This window comes from Saimiri boliviensis, chromosome 1 (assembly GCF_048565385.1).
Source record: "Saimiri boliviensis isolate mSaiBol1 chromosome 1, mSaiBol1.pri, whole genome shotgun sequence".
Taxonomy (NCBI): Eukaryota; Metazoa; Chordata; class Mammalia; order Primates; family Cebidae; genus Saimiri; species Saimiri boliviensis.
In genome coordinates, this window is record NC_133449.1 from 156,089,056 (window position 1) to 156,109,856 (window position 20,801).

The following is a 20,801-nucleotide window of genomic DNA, read 5'->3' on the forward strand; positions in this document are numbered from 1 at the left end:
GGAAATTTATAGCAATAAATGCCCACATGAGAAACAAGGAGAGATATAAAGGTGACACCCTGTCATCAAAATTCAAAGAGCTAGAGTAGCAAGATCAAAAAACTCAAAAGCCAGCAGAAGACAAGAAGTAACTAAGATCAGAGCCGAACTGAAGGAGATAGAGACACAAAAAACCCTTCAAAAAAATCAATAAATCCAGGAGCTGTTTTTTTTGAAAAGATCAACAAAATACAGACCTCTAGCTATACTAATAAAAAAGAAAAGAGGGAAATAGATGCAATAAAAAATGATAAAGGAGATATCAACACTGATTCCACAGAAATACAAACTACCATCAGAGATTCCTACAGATGACTCTATGCACACAAACCAGTAAATCTGGAAGAAATGGATAAATTCCTGGACACTTGCACTCTACCAAGACTAAACTGGGAAGAAGTTGAAACCCTGAAAAGACCAGACCAATAACAATGGCTGAAGTTGAGGCAGCAATCAATAGCCTACCAGCCAAAAAAAGTCCAGATCCAGACAGGTTCTACCGGACGTACAAAGAGGAGCTGGTTCCGTTCCTTCTTAAACTATACCAAACAATACAAAAAGAGGGAATCCTCCCTAACTCATTCTATGAGACCAACATCATCCTGATACCAAAACCAGGCACATACTCAACTAAAAAAGAAAATTTCAGGCCAATATCCATGATGAATGTAGATGCAAAAATCTTCAATAAAATACTAGCAAACCGAATGCAACAGCACATCAAAAAGATTATTCATCACGATCAAATAGGCTTCATCCCAGGGATGCAAGGCTGGTTCAACATACACAAGCCCATAAACGTAATTCATCACATAAATAGAACCAAAGACAGAAACCACATGATTATCTCAGTAGATGCAGAGAAGGCCTTCAACAAAATTCAACAGTTCTTGATGATAAAAATGCTCAATAAACTAGGTATCGATGGAACATATCTCGAAATAATAAAAGCTATTTATGACAAACCCACAGCCAAATCATACTGAATGGGCAAAAGCTGGAAGCACTCCCTTTGAAATCTGGCAGTAGACAAGGATGCCCTCTCTCTGAACACTCCTATTCAATATAGTATTGGAAGTTCTAGCCAGAGCAATCAGGCAAGAAAAATAAATGAAGGATATTCAATTAGGAAAGGAGGAAGTCAAAATGTCTCTATTTGCAGATGACATGATTGTATAGTTAGAAGACCCCATCGTCTCAGCTTCAAATCTCCTTAAACTGATAAGCAACTTCAGTAAAGTCTCAGGATACAAAATAAAAGTGCAGAAATCACAAGCATTCCTATATACCAATAACAGACAGAGTTAAATCAAGAATGAACTGTCATTCACAATTGTTACAAAGAGAATAAAATACCTAGGAATACAACTAACAAAGGATATAAAGGACCTTTTCGAGGAGAACTACAAACCACTGCTCAATGACATAAGAGAGGACAAACAGATGGAAAAACATTCCATGCTCATGGTTAGGAAGAATCAATATTGTGAAAATGGCCGTACTACCCAAAGTAATGTATAGATTCAACACTAACACCCCAACAGGCTACCAATGACTTTCTTCATAGAACTGGAAAAAAAACACCATAAACTTCATATGGAACCAAAAAAGAGCCCGAATAGCCAAGACAATCCTAAGCAAAAAAACAAAAAACAAAAAACAAAAAACAAAGCCGGGGCATCACACTGCCAGACTTCAAACTCTACTACAAGGCTACAGTAATCAAAACAGCATGGTACTGGTACTAAAACAGAGACATAGGCCAGTGGAACAGAACAGAGGCCTCCGAAGCAACACCACACATCTACAACCATCTGATCTTTGACAAACCTCAGAAAAACAAGCAATGGGGAAAGGACTCCCTGTTTAATAACTGGTGTTGGGAAAACTGGCTAGCCATGTGCAGAAAGCAGAAACTGGACCCCTTCCTGACACCACACACTAAAATTAACTCCAGAGGGATTAAAGATTTAAATACAAAACCTAACACCATAAAAACTCTAAAAGAAAACACAGACAAAACAATCCAGGACATAGGGATAGGCAACGACTTCATGACTAAAACACCGAAAGCAATGGCAACAAATGCCAAGATGGACAAATAGGATCAAATTAAACTCCAGAGCTTCTGCACAGCAAAAGAAACAATCATTAGAGTGAACTGGCAACCAACAGAATAGGAAAAAATTTTTGCAATCTATCCACCTGACAAAGGGCTAATATCCAGAATCTACAAAGAACTAAAACAGACAAGAAACAAACAAACAAACCGATTCAAAAATGGGTGAAGGATATGTACAGACACTTCTCAAAAGAAGACATATATGAGGCCAAGAAACATGTGAAAAAATGCTCATCATCACTGGTCATTAGAGAAATGCAAATCAAAACCACATTGAGATACCATCTTATGCCAGTTAGAATGGCGATCATTAAAAAAATCTGGAGACAGATTCTGGAGATGATGTGGAGAAATAGGAACACTCTTACACTGTTGGTGGGAGTGTAAATTAGTTCAACCATTGTGGAAGACAGTGTGGCAATTCCTCAAGGATCTAGAAATGGGAATTCCATTTGAACCAGCAATCCCATTACTGGGTATATGCCCAAAGAACTATAAAGTGTTCTAAAGACACATGCACATGTATGTTCATTGTGGCCCTGTGTACAATAGCAAAGACTTAGAACCAACCCAAATGCCCACCAATGATAGACCGGACAAAGAAAATGTGGCACATATACACCATGGAATACTATGCAGCCATAAAAAACGATGAGTAAATGTCCTTTGTAGGGACTTGGATGAATCTGGAAACCATAATTCTCAGCAAACTGACACAAGAACAGAAAACCAAACACTGCATGTTCTCACTCATAGGTGGGTGTTGAACAATGAGAACACATGGGCACAGGGAGGGTAGTATTACATACTCAGGGCTGTTGTGGGGGCTAGTGGAGGGACAATGGGGGGTAGGGAGGGTGAGGAGGGATGACATGGGGAGAAATTCCAGATATAGATGAAGGGGGACTAGAGGCAGTAAACCACCTGGTTACATATGCACCTATGCAAAAAACAACCCTGCATGACCTGCACATGTACCGTAGAACCTAAAGTAAAATAAAATAAAAAAAAGACTCCTTTATAGCCTTTCCCCATCTTTCTCCATTCCCAGAGCTAACTGTGGTCTTCCTCAAATGCTTTTACATTTATTACGTATATATGAACATATAAACTATATATAAAAATGGACATATTGTATAGTTTTATAGAAATTTAGTCATACTGTATTTTTTTGCCATTTGCCTTTTTCTTTTAATATTGCTTTTGACATGCATACATGTTGAAATATATAGTTCCAGTTGATTCATTTTAAAATGCAGCAATTCCTTGAATGATAATAATTTGCAGTTACTTTTAATTTTCTTGTTGATGAATGTTTAGGTTGTTTCTGAGGTTTTGCTATAACCAACATGGTGTGATAAAATTCCATGTAAGTACCTACTTGCTACATGTACATCAGGTTTTCTGGTGCAAATACCTAAGAATGAGATGGCTAGGACATGCTGTAGTCACATCTTCAACATTATTAAATGTTGAGACAGGTTTATAAAGGTTTGCTACCAATTTGCACCCCATAAGGCATTGTGTGAGAGCTCATTCTCCAGTGACATTGACCAGTCCTGTGAAACACACAGTCCTACTTCTTCATGCCATGACCAAGACCTGGACTCCTATTCAAGCACCAACAGTCTTCTTGACACACACAGATAGTTTATGAGGAGGAAAGGTGGAAGGTACAATTTTGGGGGACATTTAATTTGAGTTAGAGACAAATGTATTTTTTAAAAGGTAGTACTATGTAGATTTTAAAATCTGTCAGGTTTTAGTGCTAGCTCTGTTTTTTTACTAGTTGTGGAACTTTATACACGGTAGTTTGCCTCTCTCTGCCTCAGTTTTTCTATGTCAAATTAAAAAAATAGTGTTCCCCTCATGGGTTATTTGAAGGATCAGATGAGTTACTACTTGTGACACCCTCAGCACAGTGTATGGCTTAGTCCATAGTAAGTGGTCAATATGTGATAGCTATTAGCATTATGATAGGTCATGTTTCCAAGTCATTACCATCTTTTTCTTCCTTGGGGGTTTGTTTCTCAGCTGAGAAGCTCATGTTAAAAAAAATTTTTTTCCTATGCTGAACAAACTGCATGAACTAAGCAGTATTTAATTCTTTATTTCATTTTTAGCTATCAAAGCCATCTGGGACTGCTAACCAGCTTCTGACTAGCAGAAGGAACAGTGCTGATACACAGAGTAATTTCAGCTAAAAACAAGGAAACTCGGTTTTTAGTTAGCCAGTGTGGCTTCATCACATGTAAATGTGTGGCTTTCATCAGGTTTTTAGAAGTATTTTTTCTAACCATGACTACCCATCATGGCCTCTAGATTTTGAGTCCTGATCTAGCCCTACCTCTTTTTTCCCAGATAGGAAAATGGAGACCCAAAGAAAAGCAGGACATTTCTAATGGTTCCTTCATGGAGGCAGTTACTCACTTAGTGGTCAGGTCTGGTCTTAGTTAACATACATGACTAATTAGAAGAGGAGTATCTGGGTATCTATTGCTGCATAATAAATGTCCCCAAATTTCAGTGACTCAAAGTCACAATTTATCTTCGTTCATGTTTCTGTGGGTTGCTTGGGCTCAGTTGGGTGGCTCTCAAGTGGGTTGCTGGTGAGGTTGCAGTCAGATGGTGGCTGGGATGCAGTCATCTGAAGCCGCCACTGGGCTGGGCATTCAAGATGGTTGCCTCCCATGACTGACAGTGAAGCTGGAAGTTGACAAGAGTGCCTCCACAGGGTCTCTCCATGTGGTTGTGCATGTCACAGCATGTTGGATGGGTTCTCAGAGGGAACACTGCAAAACTGAGTGGTCCAAAAAAGGAAGCAGAAGCCACCTGGCCAGTTGAGGGTTGATTCCAGAACTGACACCACTTCTGCCATATTCTACTGGTCTTTGTAGTCACAGGGCCACCAAGATTCTAGGAGATCAAGTTACATCTCACTTCCTGAGGAAGGGGGATTCAAAATCACATTGCAGAAGATCATGTGGGATAGGGAAGGTTGCAATTGTCTTTGGAAAAGGGGAAAAACTTCTGTTACGGCATCTTTTTTTCCCCTTCCTCCCAAGAATTTGCAAACATCTGTGGTAACATGCTGAGTAATATGAATGAAATTGTGGCTTTTCTTCCCCACTCTGCCAGCCCTGGGGGCAGGAGGAAGATGGATTCCAGTTGAAAGAATCATGGAAAGTGTGAAAAACCTTTCACTGTCTGGCAAAACAGAAATATTAAATATTTTTTCAAAATACCTTTCTGGAACAACCATGCTCATACTCATAAGAATAAAATTATTTTTTAAACTTGTTTTAGAAAATGTTCATAATACAGGTAAGGGGACGGAAGGCAGCAAACCACACTGCCAAGTGTGTACCTATGCAACAATCTTGCATGTTCATCACATGTACCCCAAAACCTAAAATGCAATAAAAAAAAGTAAAAAAAAAAAAAGAAAGAAAATGTTCATAATAAAACATCTTGTTCTTGAATTATTAAAAACAATGTTGAGTAAAGAATTGCTTAATTTAGTAAATAATTTTAAAGCAAGTCATTATTTTCTTCAAAGTTGAATTTGCTAAAAGCACTACAAGAATTTTATTACAAGCACGACTACATAATGTAATTGTGTAATTAGTAATACATCTGACACTGTTGGAAAGATTTAATTTTACTTAGGGCAGGAACAAAAGGTAGTTATTATTTTTTAAGACTGCATGAGGGACATTGCCTTGTTTTGCTGGTGGAGATTTTTTGTTTGTCTTAAAAAAATATATTTCATGGTTGAAGTAGTAGAGAAAACAGCCAACAGTTATTAAAATTGGATCTGTGGATAGAACATGTAGTTCAAAGTTAGACTGACCTGACCCAGGTTTAATCCTGGTGTTACCTCTTCCTACCGGTATTTTTTCCCCCCCAAAAGATCTCATAATCTTTATATATAATGGAATAATAATGTCTATTTAATGAGATTGTCTTAACTCTTAAATGAGATAATGTACAAAGATTGTGCTAGGTACCTAGGAGGTATAGATTTAGTATCCTTACTTCAAAAATCTGAAATCTGGAATGCCCAAAATTCAAAAGTTATGGAATTCTGACATGATGCTAAAAGGAAATGCTCACTGGAGCATTTTCAGATTAGGGGAACTGGTAAGTATAATGTGAACATTCCAAAATAAAAAAAAATCCAAAATATTTAACACTTCTAGTCTTAAGCATTTCAGACAAGACATAGTCAATCTGGGCTAGGTTGGGTTCCTTTGTTGTTATCTGGTTTTTCTGTTTGGGCACTTGATTTTGTGAGTGGTTGGCTTGGATGGTCAGTTTAAGTTCCATTTCAGCTGTGTTTGCTGGACATAGGCCAGAGTTGGTGAATAAACTCAACTGTCAATTTTTCACTAGGTACACCAAAGAAGGTGTTTGTTCAAGACATTGACAACCTACATGCTTAGAATGCCTTAAAATAACAGTTATAAGCTACATCTTACATCGATGAGCTTTTCTTGTATTATTTGGTTTGGAGGTACAAATGTTGATTTAGGAGTTAGGAAGCTATTGTTGTAATGCGAGGGGTGGTTACTTCTGCATGACTGACAAGCTGTGTTTTGTCTAAGTTTTAGATTATATTCCCAGTGTAGTAGGCAGAATTCTAAAATGACCTCCCATGACCCTCTCACTTGCATAACCTCCTTCCCCTGAATGTAGGCAAAACTTGCGATTATCACAGGCTGTAACTCCCTTGGTTATATTATGGCATACAGCAAAAGGGATTGTGTAGCTGTTATAAAGGTTACTAATTATTTGACTTTGAGTTAATCAAATGGGTAGGACTCACCTAACTACATATCAGCTCTTTACATCCAAGTGTAGAATTTAGAGACAGGGGAAGTGAGAGATTCAAAGCATGAGGAAGATTCAGCGAGAAAATTCTCCATTGCTGGCTTTAGAGAAGGAGGGGGCCACATGGCAAGGCTGGAGAGTGCCTCTAGGACTTGAGTGACCCCTGGCTGATAGCCGCCATGAAACAGAGCCCTTATTCCTATAACCCCAAGAAATGGAATTCTGTCTACAACCATGAAAGCTTGAAAGAGGATCCTTGAGCTGTAGAAAGGATGGCAGCCAGCCAACACCTTAATTTCAGCCTTTTGGGACCAAAGAGCAGAGGGCTCAGCCATCTTAAGCTTAGACTTCTGACTGACAGAAGCTAGGAAAAATAAAGTTTTACTGTATTGTTTTGAGCCACTAAGTCTGTGGTGATTTGTTACACAACAATAGAAAACTAATTTGCCCAGTAATTCTCCTTGTGGATCTTAAGTTGAATTGTTTTCTTTCCATCTTTGTCAGTTTCCTTGTCTTTAAGTAAGAGGATTTTCTAGTCTAGAACACTGGTACTCATAGTAATTATGTATTAAAATCACTTAGATTGTGACAAGAAGCTTTAAATATAGATTCACTTAGATTGTGATGAACAGCAAATGTAGATTCCAAACCTTTCTCCTGATGTCCTGAATCAGAAGATCTGGGAGCAAGGCTGGGGGCTGCTTTGTTAACCGGTTTCCTAGGTGATTCTGATATTTGTGGGGCTGGATCCCACTGGGCAGAACATCTGTCTATACCCTGGAATAAGAATATACAGTCTCTTCTAGCACTTACAGGTAAAATTGGCAGGGAAGTCCTATTTTATTTTGTTATAGTCAGAGTCATAGTCAAGTATATGCAATGCTCAGCAGGTGTAAGGCATTGCACAAGGGTTGCTTACTTTCTCTTGTTAAATCCTTGTGATGAACTGTAATAACCCGTAAGGTAGGCACAATTACTAGCCAGTCTTCACTGTAGCTTGAGGAGACAGAGCCAAATTTATACAATGCATAACGGGCAGAATTGGAATTTGAATCCTGATCTTTGTCATTCCCAGCTAGGGACTCTTAACGACTAAGTATATCCTGTGGAGTGAAATGCAGTGTCTGTTCATTTCTGTATCTGTAGCCCTAAGCACATGATAGATGAATAATAAACACATTCTGCTTATTAAATTATCTGGACTCCATCCTGCCACCCAATACAGAGCAGTATTTGTGACAATGGAGAGGGAAGGGGAGGAGGATGGTGGGAACATTTTCTGTGGCGGGGCTCCCTGCCCACTGCTGCCTTTCTATGTCAATTCTGCCTTGTTCTCTCTCTGCAGTTGTCCCTTTATGTGGGATAACAGCAGCCACTCCCACAGTATGGGATCCTGCTTCCCTCGCCATAGCTGATTAACCCAGGGTAAGACATTGGAAATAGGAAACTTGGAATGGAAAGACTCTGATCATGATGGTCCCTGGAGCCGAATCCCCTGCCATAGCAGCATTCTGGTAAGAAGGGCCGGAAGCCTTTCCTGCTTCCCAGGCTCCTGGAGTTAGTCCTCTTCCTCTCTTCTTGAACATTCCAGCACCTTTCCATTAAGTTCCCTTTGTGGCTGAAGAGGTTCTCTTTGTGACAACGAACTCTGCTAATGTAGGAGTAGAGACTTTTTGAGCTGGAGGGCATCTGAAACGTCATGTTCTGCACTGTGTGGTCTGGTTGGGCATGGCAGGGCACTCTCTGCTTGATGTGGCTCCTTCAGACCCTTCAGACTGGCCCAGTTTTCTCAACTCATTCATGCTCTTCTCCCCTTCCGCTACTTCTCCAAAATGGACTCAGCTTGGAGGATGCCATACAAGCCCCACCTCTTCCATGTGAAAGGCTTAAAAAAGCTGTGCCATACATATTTAAGATATCTTTCCTCTCTGCTCCACTTTCTGACATTTTCTCCACCATGATTTTCACTAGTTATAACACAAGGAAGTTCTTAGGGTAAGAAAAATCTATTTTCTGTTTGAATTGTTGCAAATTCCAGCTTAGTGGTATCAATCATAATAGCTAACATTTTTGTGCGAACACTTAAAAGCCAGGTTTACTAATATATGTCAAGTGCTTCATGAAGTTAGATGGGCTTAATATAATTTTCTCAGTAAATTCATTGAGGCATAATTAGTATTAATCCTTGTTTCATAGATGAGGAAATGGAGAGGTTGAAAGGTTCTAAATGGGCCAGGTGCAGTGGCTTACGCCTGTAATTCCAACACTTTGGGAGGCTGAGGCAGGTGGATCACCTGAGGTCAGGAGTTCAAGACCAGCCTGACCAACACGGAGAAACACCATCTCTACTAAAAAAATTCAAAATTAGCCAGCTGTGGTGGCACAGGCCTGTAAACCGAGCTACTTGGGAGGCTGAGGCAGGAGAATTGTTTGAACCCAGGAGGTGGAGGTTGTTGGGAGCTGAGATCACGCCACTGCGCTCCAGCCACTGCACTCCAGCCTGGACAACAAGAGTGAAACTCTGACTCAAAAAAAAAAAAAAAAAAAAAAAAGGAAAGGTTCTAAATGAATAAAATTATATTCTAGAGCTGTCTGTATCCAAACAGTGATATCAAGATCAAATTGTGAATCATCTCTATTTCCTTTTCATCTCCATGCCATTTAGTTTGGATACTGGAAAGAAAAAAAAGACAGTGCTGAACATTCCAGGGTAATGTGAGTGCTACAACAAAGTTGGACACCAAGGGAGGTCATGAAACTGGTGAGGGTGAAGAACTCAGGAAGACTTTCCTGAGAGGTAGGGCAGACTATATTTTCTAAAGTAGGCTGCAACAATATTTTCCATCCCACATGTTTTTCTAGAGTCTTAACACTCCCACATGAAGAGGTAGGATCTATGTCCCCTCCCCTTGAATCTGGGTGCATCTTTGTGACTGCCTGGGCAAACAGAGTACAGAGGAAGGGGCATAATGTGACTTCTGAGGCAAAGTCATAAAAATGCCATGTTCTTTTATTCTCTTGAGAAGCTCCCTCTTGCAACCCAGTCATCACGCTGTTTAGAAGCCCAACCAACTCATTCAGAGGATCTGAAACTGACATCCCTGGCTGAGTTCCCAGCCAAGAGGCAGCCCTATTTTTTTTTTAAAGCAGTGTAAGTGAGCAACATTGAAAGTAGATCCTCCAGTCTTCAGATAAGCTGCCCCAACTGATGCCATGTATAGCAGAGGTAAGCCATTCTCCTAGGTCCTACCTAAGTTATAGATTCATGAGCAAAATAAATGGTGGTTGTTTTAAGCCATCAAGTTTGAGTTGCTTTATTAAACAGCAATAGATTAATGATACAAAAGAGGCTTGGAAAGATGGGCATCTTTCCAAACAAGGTTCAGAGGGCCATATGCTGATTATTGACAGCTAATAGTAGTAGTAATGAAAATAAATATTATAATAATGATACCACTCTTAGTAACTGTAGTGGTAGTTAAGTTTCACTAAGTTCTTTTCTGTGCCATGCTCATGCTAAGGGGTTCATACTTTATCTTATTTAATTCTAATAATGACTCTAGGTAGATACTATTACCCTTATTTTACAGATGAGGAAACTGGAGCTTAGAGAATTTCACTTCTGTTTACAGCCACCCAGATTCTAAGGGGTGCCACTTGTGCCTCCCCACAAAGTTGCTTTTGGGCTATTCCCAGGCTAAAACATTTCCTTCCTGCTTGCCCAAACTCTACCAGAAGATTCATTCTTTAATGGAAAGGAATACTTTCAATTAGATTCACACTAAAGTGAGGATCACTGGAAGGTAGACAGATGCATTCTTTCACCCCTCTATTTGCATTTCCAAGGTGGATATTCACTAATCAAATTGAAAAGCTCTTCTGTAGTGCATTTTTGTAGAGCTGTCTGGAGGCACAGGACCTTTTCCTAGCACTTGCCAAATGACTTTGTGCCTTAGACAAAGACCAAAAATCCATTGGACATGGTCCTGGCAGCTCACACTTGTTCCTCTTTTGGCAGTTTGGAAGGTGGGCTGCTATACACTATCCCCTCTGATCTCTACCACAAACTGAGTTGTGCTATCCCCCTTATTTTACCTTTGAGGAATCCACAGCTCAGGCAAATTCATAGCATGCCCAGGATCACACAGAAGAACCAAGACTAAAACATGGGTCCTCTAACTTCAAAAGCTGGGTCCAGTCTGCAACATGACTCTTGCTGAGTCTCCCAAACTATGTGAATGACTCAGGAAGGTGGTTGATAAGAGACAGCAGCTGGCAGGAGGAGAGCAGTGATCCAAACACCTAAGGGGAATTCTAAGTAGCAGAAGGAAAGCAAATATTAAAAACTCACAGATAGAAAAAAAAAAGAGGAAAAGAAAGAAAACCATTTGGAAGTGTTCGCTGAGTTGATGCACTGGATAATTTAATAAGCTGTCTGTTCTGATCGTTTTGCTTCCCTGCTCTTAGCAGGGTGCCGTATGGAAACTCCCACACGGTAATTATCATGGATGATCTTTCCCCCTGTCTGGGATCTTTGTGGTGTGATTTGGATAGCTCAGTTGCTAAGCTGTTTTTCTTGGGAGGCAGAGTGTGGGGCATGCATGAAAATATGTGTGAGGGCTTGTGTGTGTGTGTTGCAGGGGTAAGGGACAGTGGCTGGGGTTGGCCCTTGCAATCTCTTTTCCATTTTAGCAACTTTAAAAAAAATTGTATTTTGGGCTCTGGGGTACATGTGCACATCCTGCATAGGATTGTTGCATAGTTACATACATGCTGTGGTGGTTTGCCATCTCCTTCCCCTCCCCCGCCTTCCCTGTCACCTACATCAGGCATTTTTCCCAGTGTTATCCCTCCCCATCCTCCCCACCCCCAGATGTCCCTCCCTTCCCCTTCCCTCCATCCCCCTACCTAGCCCAGTGAGTGTTGTTCCCTCTTTTTTTTTTTTTTTTTTTCCTGCTGCTTCTTGGGATCTTGGTGCCAGGGTAAACTTTCTGCCTTCTACCTGATCACATCTTTCTCAGCGTATGGCCTCAAGACTCAAATATCTGCCAAGTGTCAATAAATTCATCAGATTAATGAATCCTTTCCAAGCTAATATGGCTCTCACTCAGTTAAGATAATTAATCAACAAATACTTATTAGAAACCTGTAAGTGTCAGACACTGTTCCAAGAACATCCACGCTCTCATAAACATGGGTTTTAGTGGAGGAGATTGTTGGAAAGCAAGAAAACGAATAAGTATGAATTTCAGACATTGAGAAGTGATAAGAATAATATGATGGCATGTGTTTCTGTTTGGGTGATTAGGGAACTAAGTGATGTCTAAGGGCCCTGAAATCCAATCTGGACCTAAATCTAATCTAACCTGCCTCTACATCTGATCTAAAGGAAGAAGAAAGAAAGGAAATCTTGTCAAAGAGCTCACTTAGGAGAACTCTTTTCTAATTTGGCCTCCTGTGTATTGATGAGGCAGGCTGTCTGTTACTTGGCATGCCAACTACCGACTATTTCTTCCTTTGACTTCAAGGATCTCATTTCAGGATAATGATGACAATGGTGAGGATGACTGTTAATAAACACAATGTTTTAAATTCTACGGAGAAAAAAGAATTTAAAACATACATTTGGGAACTGCCCTCAAGAGATTTGCTTTGATCCTTTCAAATGGGGTGCACTGACTAGACAGGAGATCTTGAGCAAGTTTCTGTCTCTCTGGGCCTCAGTTTCCCCATCTGTAATATGACAGTATTGGGCTAGATCAGTGGTTCTCAAGCTCTGGTCCCTGGACCATTAGTGGTGGCAGCACGAGTACTTGCTAGACCTGCAAATTCTCAGGCCCTACCCCAGACCCACTGAATCAGAAATTAAACCCTGGCAATCTGTGTTTTAAGGAGCCCTCCTGGTGAGTCTAAGGCATCAAAACTCTAAACACCACTGAACTATCCCTAAGGCCTTCCTCACCACGTGTGTTTGCTTCTCAGGCTGGTTGGATGAAATTGGCTTGGCGTGGGATCCTCAGAGGGAGGGATGAGAAATGGAGGAAGGTGCCTTTCCTGGCTGCTTCCCTCCCCTTTGAAAATTCTAATGCCTCCTCCTTATCCCTGCTTTCTCTCAGCGTCCTCTGATGATAGAAGCCTATTAAGATGGGGGATTTTCCATAGGCCTGTTTCAGAGATCCTGGGGAGGAGTTTTAATTGCCAGACTTCACATTGAGGGTGTTAACATTTACGAAAGTCAGCTCCTCTGATTGCCTTTTAACAAGGCTGTAACTGTGTATAGGAGATAACACTGGGCCCAGCCCGGTGGGGCCTCAGAGGCAGCTTAAAATAATCAGGCCCAGGGAAAACAGAAAGGCAGGCTGGTATAGCGGTAGCAGAGACACGGCAGCAGCTTTCATGCTGTCTGTACTGGGGGTGGCTAGGCCAGAGGAAGGGTCCAGGCTGCTGTGGGATCTGTGGTGGTTTCAGTTAACAAGGTGGGCATGGGAGAGTAGAAGGGAAAGGTTGGTAAGGTCCTGTTCAGGAACAGAATCCTTACAGGGATGGGGCAGAGAGGGCCAGGCTCTGGTCTCTTTTGTAATTTAGATTTGAGTCTTACCACTTTCATAATTTTGTGAGGTGGTATAGAAGATGGACAATATGCTCTTGGGTAGTGGAGGGTGGAAAATACACCCAACTCCTGGTTCTAGTTTGGATTTACTGCAATTGCCCTTGGAGCTCCTGGCCGTTTCCTCTGAGGCCTCACACACCACAGGATTACTTTTCCATTTTAAACATTTCAAAAGCTTTAAGGGTACAAATGATTTTTGGTTTCATGGAAGAATTGTATGGTGGTGAAGTCTAAGATTTTAGTGCACCCATCACCTGAGTAGTGTACCTGGTACCTATTACATAGTTTTTATCCCTCACCCACTTTCCAACCCCTCCTTCTGTGACTTCAGTGTCCATTATATCACTCTGTTTGCCTTTGTGTACCCATAGCTTAGCTCTCACTTGTAAGTGAGAACATGTGGTATTTGTTTTCCATTCCTGAGTTATTCACTCAGAATAATAGCTGCTAGCTCCAGATTGTTGCAAAAGACATCCCATTCTTCTGTGTGGCTGAATATACTACATCTTTCTTTCTTTCTTTCTTTCTTTCTTTCTTTCTTTCTTTCTTTCTTTCTTTCTTTCTTTCTTTCTTTGTTTTTTTGAGACAGGGCCTTGCTCTGTCACCCAGCCTGGAGTGCAGTGGTGCAATTTCAGCTCACTGCAACCTCCGCCTCCTGAGCCCAAGGGATCCATTCTTCCACTTCAGCCTTCCGAGTAGCTGGGACTATAGGTGCATGCCACCACACATGGCTATTTTTTTTTTTTTTGTATTTTTGGTAGAGATGGGGTCTCACTGTGTTGCCCAGGCTAGTCTTGAACTCCTGGGATCAAGCAAGTTGCCTGCCCTGACCTCCCGAAGTACTGGGATTGCAGGTGTGAGCCACTGCACGTGGCCCACATTTTCTTTATCCACTCCTCAGTTGATGGGCACTTAGACTGGTTCCATATCTTTGCAATCATGAATTGTGCTGCAATAAACATATGTGTACAGTATCTTTTTGATATCATGGCTTATTTTCTTTTGGCTAGATACCCAGTAGTGAAATTGTTGGATGGAATGTTAGATTTGCTTTTATTTTCTTGAAAAATCTCTGGACTGTTTTCCAGTTGTACTAATTTACATTCCCACCGGCAGTGTATAAGCATCCCATATTCACCACATCCACCTCTATGCTCACATCTATTGTTTTTTGACTTTTTAATAATGGCCATTCTGGCTGGAGTGAGGTGGTATCTCATTGTGGTTTTAATTTGCATTTCCTAGTGATTAGTGACTTTGAAGATCTGCTCATATTTTTTGGCCATTTGTATATCTTCTTTTGAAAAATATCTATTCATATCAGTTGCCCACTTTTTAATGGGATGATTTGTTTTTTCTTGACAGCGGTAATTTTTCAAACTGCTTTCTTCTGGTCTTAAAAACCCAGCCTCCACTGTATCAGATCAAAGATCCAAGGAACTGAATGGCTGTCATTTCTCTGGGGTCTGTGAGGAGAGGAATGGCCTCTGTTCCTTCCTCCCCTTCACCTGGGGCATGTCTGATTTCTTTCTTTTTTCTTTTCTTTTCTTTTCTTTTTGTCACAGAAGTTTGAAAGCATTATCACCAAGAAGGAAAAAGAAGAAGGAAAAAAACACCATTGAAAAGCACCATGCTCGACTGCTTCTTTTTCTGTGATGAACTCAGCCTTCCTTTCCTGCTCCCACCTGCCCTTTCTCTGGATTTCCCAGCTTGGTGAAAGGCAGACCCAGCTGAGCAGCTACCCCTTCTTTCTCTTCCTTGTCTTAGCACCCCACTTTGTCACTACATGGTGCAGATTCTCCTCACCAGAGGCTCCAGAATCGGTGTCTTCCTTTCTTCCCTTCCCTTATGATTATAGCTCAGGTCTTTGTTGCTTCTTGCCTGGACTTGCAATGTAGGCTCAGAGCTGGTTGTTCTGTTTCTGGTCCTGCTCCCTCACATCCTAGCCTGCACCTAGGATGACCTTGCCTCCTTTTTGCCCATCCAGTCCAAGCACCTTGGTTCAGGGGTTCAGGCCCTCCATTAGCTGTGCTTTTCAGTCTTATCACCCTCTGCTCAGCCAAGCCAATCTCCTGGTTTACTCAATACCTTTCAAGAGTCAGCTCAGGTATCACTTTCTCTCTGGTTCCTGTCCCTGACTCCCTGAACTGAGTAAATTATTTTATTTGATACTCAGATCACCCTCAAGATCATAATTGTATAACTGTCTTTTCCACAAACGTGGGAATTCCTCAAGGGTACAGTGAGTATGGACCATTATCTTTGTATCCATAACATATAGCAGGCACATTATAAGAACTCTTGAATTCTGCAGGGCTGTTCAAAGGACTTCTTTGTTTCCTTCCCACCCTTGTTTTCAAAGTACAGTGGTGTTTACTGAGAGGTGAGCGGTCAAAGTATGAGACTGTGGTGTTGGTGAAATGTAGTGAGCAGCTGGGGTGGGCACTGGAGACCTGAGTTATCGTGCAACTCTTCTTAAGTGCCTTGGGCTGGTCATTTGGCTTCTCTGGAATTTGGTTTTTCTACCCATGCATTTGACAACCTGACAGCATTGAGAAATTTCTGTCTTTGGCACACAAAGACCGAGATGCAGTGGTAAGTTCTACCAGTGTGTATACGACTAATAATAATACATACTTAATATGTACCAGGCACTGAGTAAAGGCTAAGCTGTACCCACACCATCTTATCTAATTCTTCTCACAACTCAAGAAAGTAGGTACAATTATCTCCATTTACTGAAGGCTCAGAAACACACAAGTTACCTGTGCAAGGTCAGGAAGAGTCAGGATTCAAATCCAGGTATAGACGACTCCAAATGACTAACTAGTGGGCTGCCTGTCTTGTGGTCTGAAGAAGGTAAAATATTCCCTTACAATCATTGAAAGTGCTATGCATCCCCTGGCTAGGAGGGAACTATAACATGGCTATAGCTAAGAACTCTGTAATTAACCTAGCACTGCTTTCTATAGCATGCAAATACAGGCACCACATGTTCTCTTCCTGGGCTTTTTAGAACCTCACTATGGGGATGAAGAAAATAATGGTGATGATGTAACTGGAGTGAAAATATGCTCAGGAGATAGTTGCCACCACCTGCAGGCACTGGCTCACCTCTGCCGTTACTTCATAACAGTCTTGTCTGTTTCACCCTTTTCTGTACATGTGCACCTTCTTGCAGTTCCCTGCACATGCCAAGTTTGTTGCTGCCTCAGAGACTTTGCAGTTCCTATTCCCTGTACGTGAATACCCTTCCACCTACTCTTCATGGCTTTTATTACTTATGGCTCAGTTCAAACCTCACCTCCTCAGAAAGCTCTTTCCTGATTCCCTGTCTAAAATATTTCCCTCTCTTCCCCAAGTTACATCCTGTCCCATCCCTCTGTTAGTTTCTTTTATAGCAGTCAGCATGCTTTGTAATTATTTTCTTCACTTTTTAAAATGTCCTTCTCCTCCTTTCTCAAACAGGAACACTAAGGGCAGAAGCTTTATCTATATTATACACTACAGTATTCTTACCCAGTGCCTGGTCCATGATGATGATAAAAAAGTTGTTGAGTGAATAACCAAATGAATGAAGGATGACCAATTCTCACATTACTTTTCCTATTCTGGGCTGGACAGCACTTAAACTCATCCAATAACACTGGACAATTTTCTTAGCCACTCTGGGCCTCTGTTTTCATACTTCCAGAATAAAGGAGTTGAACTAGAACATGGGTCAGCAAATGTTTCCTAAAGGACCAGAGAATTATTTTAGGCTCTGAGGGCCATGCAGTCTCTGCTACAATGACTGATCTCTGCTGTTGTGGCCTGAAAGCAGCCATAGACAATATGTCAATGAAAGAGCATGGTTGTCTTCATAAAACTGTTTGTGAAACAAGAGGCCAGCCTGTGGGCCATAGTTTACTGATCCCTGGACTAGACAGCCGCTAAAGACCTTCCTAGCTTGGAAGTTTTAAATTCCTTATTGGCCATCTTATAAGAAGCCTTGCTTGGGTTGGACTTCTTGGCCTTCATGATTAAAATCCCTCTTTTGGTGGCATGTATGTTTGGGACCCTGAAAGGGGCAAACCAATGTGGAAAGTAAAAATAGACCCTCTAAGGCTGTATGGCATACCAAGACTAAAAGTGATGTTTGAAGGATTTCCTGAGATGGTTAGAAACATTCAGATTATAGAATTTGGTGACCACCTTTTGAAATGATCCAGAAGTTTTCTTTCTCAAGACTTTTTCCTCCCCTTTCCTTGGAGACTTGCCTAATCTCAACCTTCACTGAACTCCTTGCGCTCTGAAACCCTGAGCATTCAGTTTGTGTGTGACACCTCATCTGCTCAGCTGCATTGTCTTTCCTACCCCCAGGTGTGTGTCTTCTTTCCCCACTGAATTATAATCTCCTTGACAACAGAGTATTTTTTTCCTTTCTGTCTCTCAAATGGCATCTAATATTGTTCTGAGCACACAGAAGTGCTGAATAAACATCAGTTGACATTCTAAGAGCCCCCTGCCCTCCCTTCCTGTTGTGCATTGTTCAGGAGGCTCATGCCCTCATGAGGACAGAGCTCGATGATGACTTTTCCTTTTGTTGGATTCTATTGTATGTGATGTGGGTTCTGCCACCTGTCTGCTGGTTACCAGATACTTATCAGTGATATTTATAGTCAGGCAAAGTGGCTGGCCGTGATGGTCAATTGGATATCATCTGAACCCACAGACATCAGAGAGCCAAGGCAATTGGGTAGGAGGTGAAGATCAAAGGGGACTTGAGAACTGCATAGAAATAAAAATACTCCAGATTTAAGATTCAGCTCTGCCACTAACTTGCTGAGACATCTTAAACAAGCCAGATAGCTAGTCCCTTCAACAAGCCATAGCCTCAGTTTCTCTATCTAAATGGAGATTAAGTGAAATAATTTATATGAAGGGACTGGTAGAAAGTAAAGAACCATGCTCATATTGTAATAATTATTAATAATGGCTGCCATCACCTCACTTCCCTACTGCTCTCCCTACTCCCACCCTTGCCCACTGAGTCTGTTGTCTAAATGGCAGCCAGAGGTATCATATAAAGGTGAGTTGGATCTTAGATCTTGTCACTCCTCTGCGAAACCTCCAATAGCTCCCATCTCCCACACAGCCCAAGTCGTAATAATAGCCCCTTGCGCCCCACATCTCCTGGCCTTGTGGCCTCTGACCTCATTTCCTACAAAACTCCATTCCAGCCACCTGCTCTTCTGTATTGTTCTCACTACAGAGGCTTTGCTCTTGCTCTCTTTTTATCTAGAATGTTCTTTCCCTAGATACCAACACAGCTCACTGCATCATCTGCTTTAAGACATTCCCCAAAGATCACCGTTTTCAGTGAGGTATTTCCTGGACATCCTTTTTTAAAAATTGCTTCCCATCTCCATCTGCTTAAATTTTCTTTGCAGCACTTGGTACCAGCTAACATAATAATTTATATTACTTGTTTTTTTTTTTTTTTGAGACGGAGTTTTGCTCTTGTTACCCAGGCTGGAGTGCAATGGCACCATCTCAGCTCACCACAACCTCTGCCTCCTGGGTTCAAGCAATTCTCCTGCCTCAGCCTCCTGAGTAGCTGGGATTACAGGTGTGCACTACCATGCTTAGCTAATTTTTGTATTTTTAGTAGAGACTATGTTTCACTATGTTGGCCAGGCTGGTCTCGAACTCCTGACCACAGGTGATCCGCCTGCCTCAGCCTCCTAAAGTGCTGGAATTACAGGTGTGAGCCACTGCACGCCTTCCCCAGGTGATTTTGATGTGGCTAGCTATACGTAGAATTCTTTTTTTTTTTTTTTTTTTTTTTTTTGAGACGGAGTTTTGGTCTTGTTACCCAGGCTGGAGTGGAATGGCGCGGTCTCGGCTCACTGCAACCTCCGCCTCCTGGGTTCAGGCAATTCTCCTGCCTCAGCCTCCTGAGTAGCTGGGATTACAGGCATGCGCCACCATGCTCAGCTAATTTTTGTATTTTCAGTTGATGGGGTTTCACTATGTTGACCAGGATGGTCTCGATTTCTTGACCTCGTGATCCACCTGCCTCGGCCTCCCAAAGTGCTGGGATTACAGGTGTGAGCCACTGCGCCCAGCACTTGTTTTGTTTTTATCTGCTCCTGTACCCTGTGAAAGTTTCATGAGGGCAGAGAGTTTTATTGATGTACTTACTGCTATAGTCCCAGTGTTCTCACAGGGCTTGACAGAGTCAGTGCTTAACAAATCTTTGTCAAGTAAATAACAGAAATTACCATTTCATTAGCTTAATAAGAGTGCCTGCTAGGGTGCACAGGAACTGTGTGCATTCAGTTTAATCCTTGGTTGATATGGATTCATCCATTTGCTACAGCTTGGTGCAACTAATGCTCACCTCTTTCCATCAGGTCTCTAGGAGGACAACATGCTTAAGTGACTAAACGTTTGGGCTTGGCTGTCAGACCTAGACTCACTAGCTGTGTGTGTTTTACAAATAATCTACTTCTCTGGACTTGGGGTTCTCAACTATAAAATGATAACTTCTACCTTGTAAAGTTTTTAAAAGGATTCAATGGATAATTATTATTTCATGTAAAGTGTTTAGACAGGTCTTTAGCCCATGGTAAACTTTTGGCTACTGTAAGTATTGTTATGCCAATAGCAGTGTAAGAACATCGTAAACATCTTCCAAGAGTGCATAGGCACAAGCATAATTTTAATAACTAATCTTTTTGTGTGAATTTGCCGAATTGTCCCAAGCCGTATCTTTTGTGTTTAAATTTTATATCATATTCTGCTATTAAGACAGGCATGCCAATTTCCATTTTTCTACTTCTTTCCTTTCTCCCTATCTTTCCTTTACTCCAGGATGAATATTCATCCCATCTGCACCATTTACTGGCCATGTGTCTTGACTCCAGCCACTATACCATATAAAGCCTCAGTTTCCTCATCTGCATAATGGGACTGAAAATCTGCCTTGTCTGCTTTGGAGAGACAGTGAGTGAATGAATTGAGAAGACGGATGTAAACAGTAAACCTACAGATATTAGGCTTGCTGCTCATTTTTATTGCCTCTCCCCAGCACTGGGTGTTTTTGTATGCCCATCTGTGCCTTTCTGTTCTTGCCCATCCTGGGGAGTTAGCTGTAGCATGCACACAATAGACACAGCTTGCATTTTTTGTCTCTGATTCTACGGGTTTATG

General features: G+C 41.4%; 1 long non-coding RNA gene across 1 annotated transcript; it reads left to right on the plus strand.

Annotated features, from left to right (window-relative positions):
• The first annotated feature begins 7,728 nt into the window (after positions 1-7,728).
• LOC120360910 (uncharacterized) lies at positions 7,729-20,498 on the plus strand. The gene is made up of 4 exons (XR_005577357.2): positions 7,729-7,809; positions 8,340-8,508; positions 11,242-11,489; positions 20,463-20,498. It is a non-coding gene; the product is annotated as an uncharacterized LOC120360910 (long non-coding RNA).
• Positions 20,499-20,801: the final 303 nt, after the last annotated feature.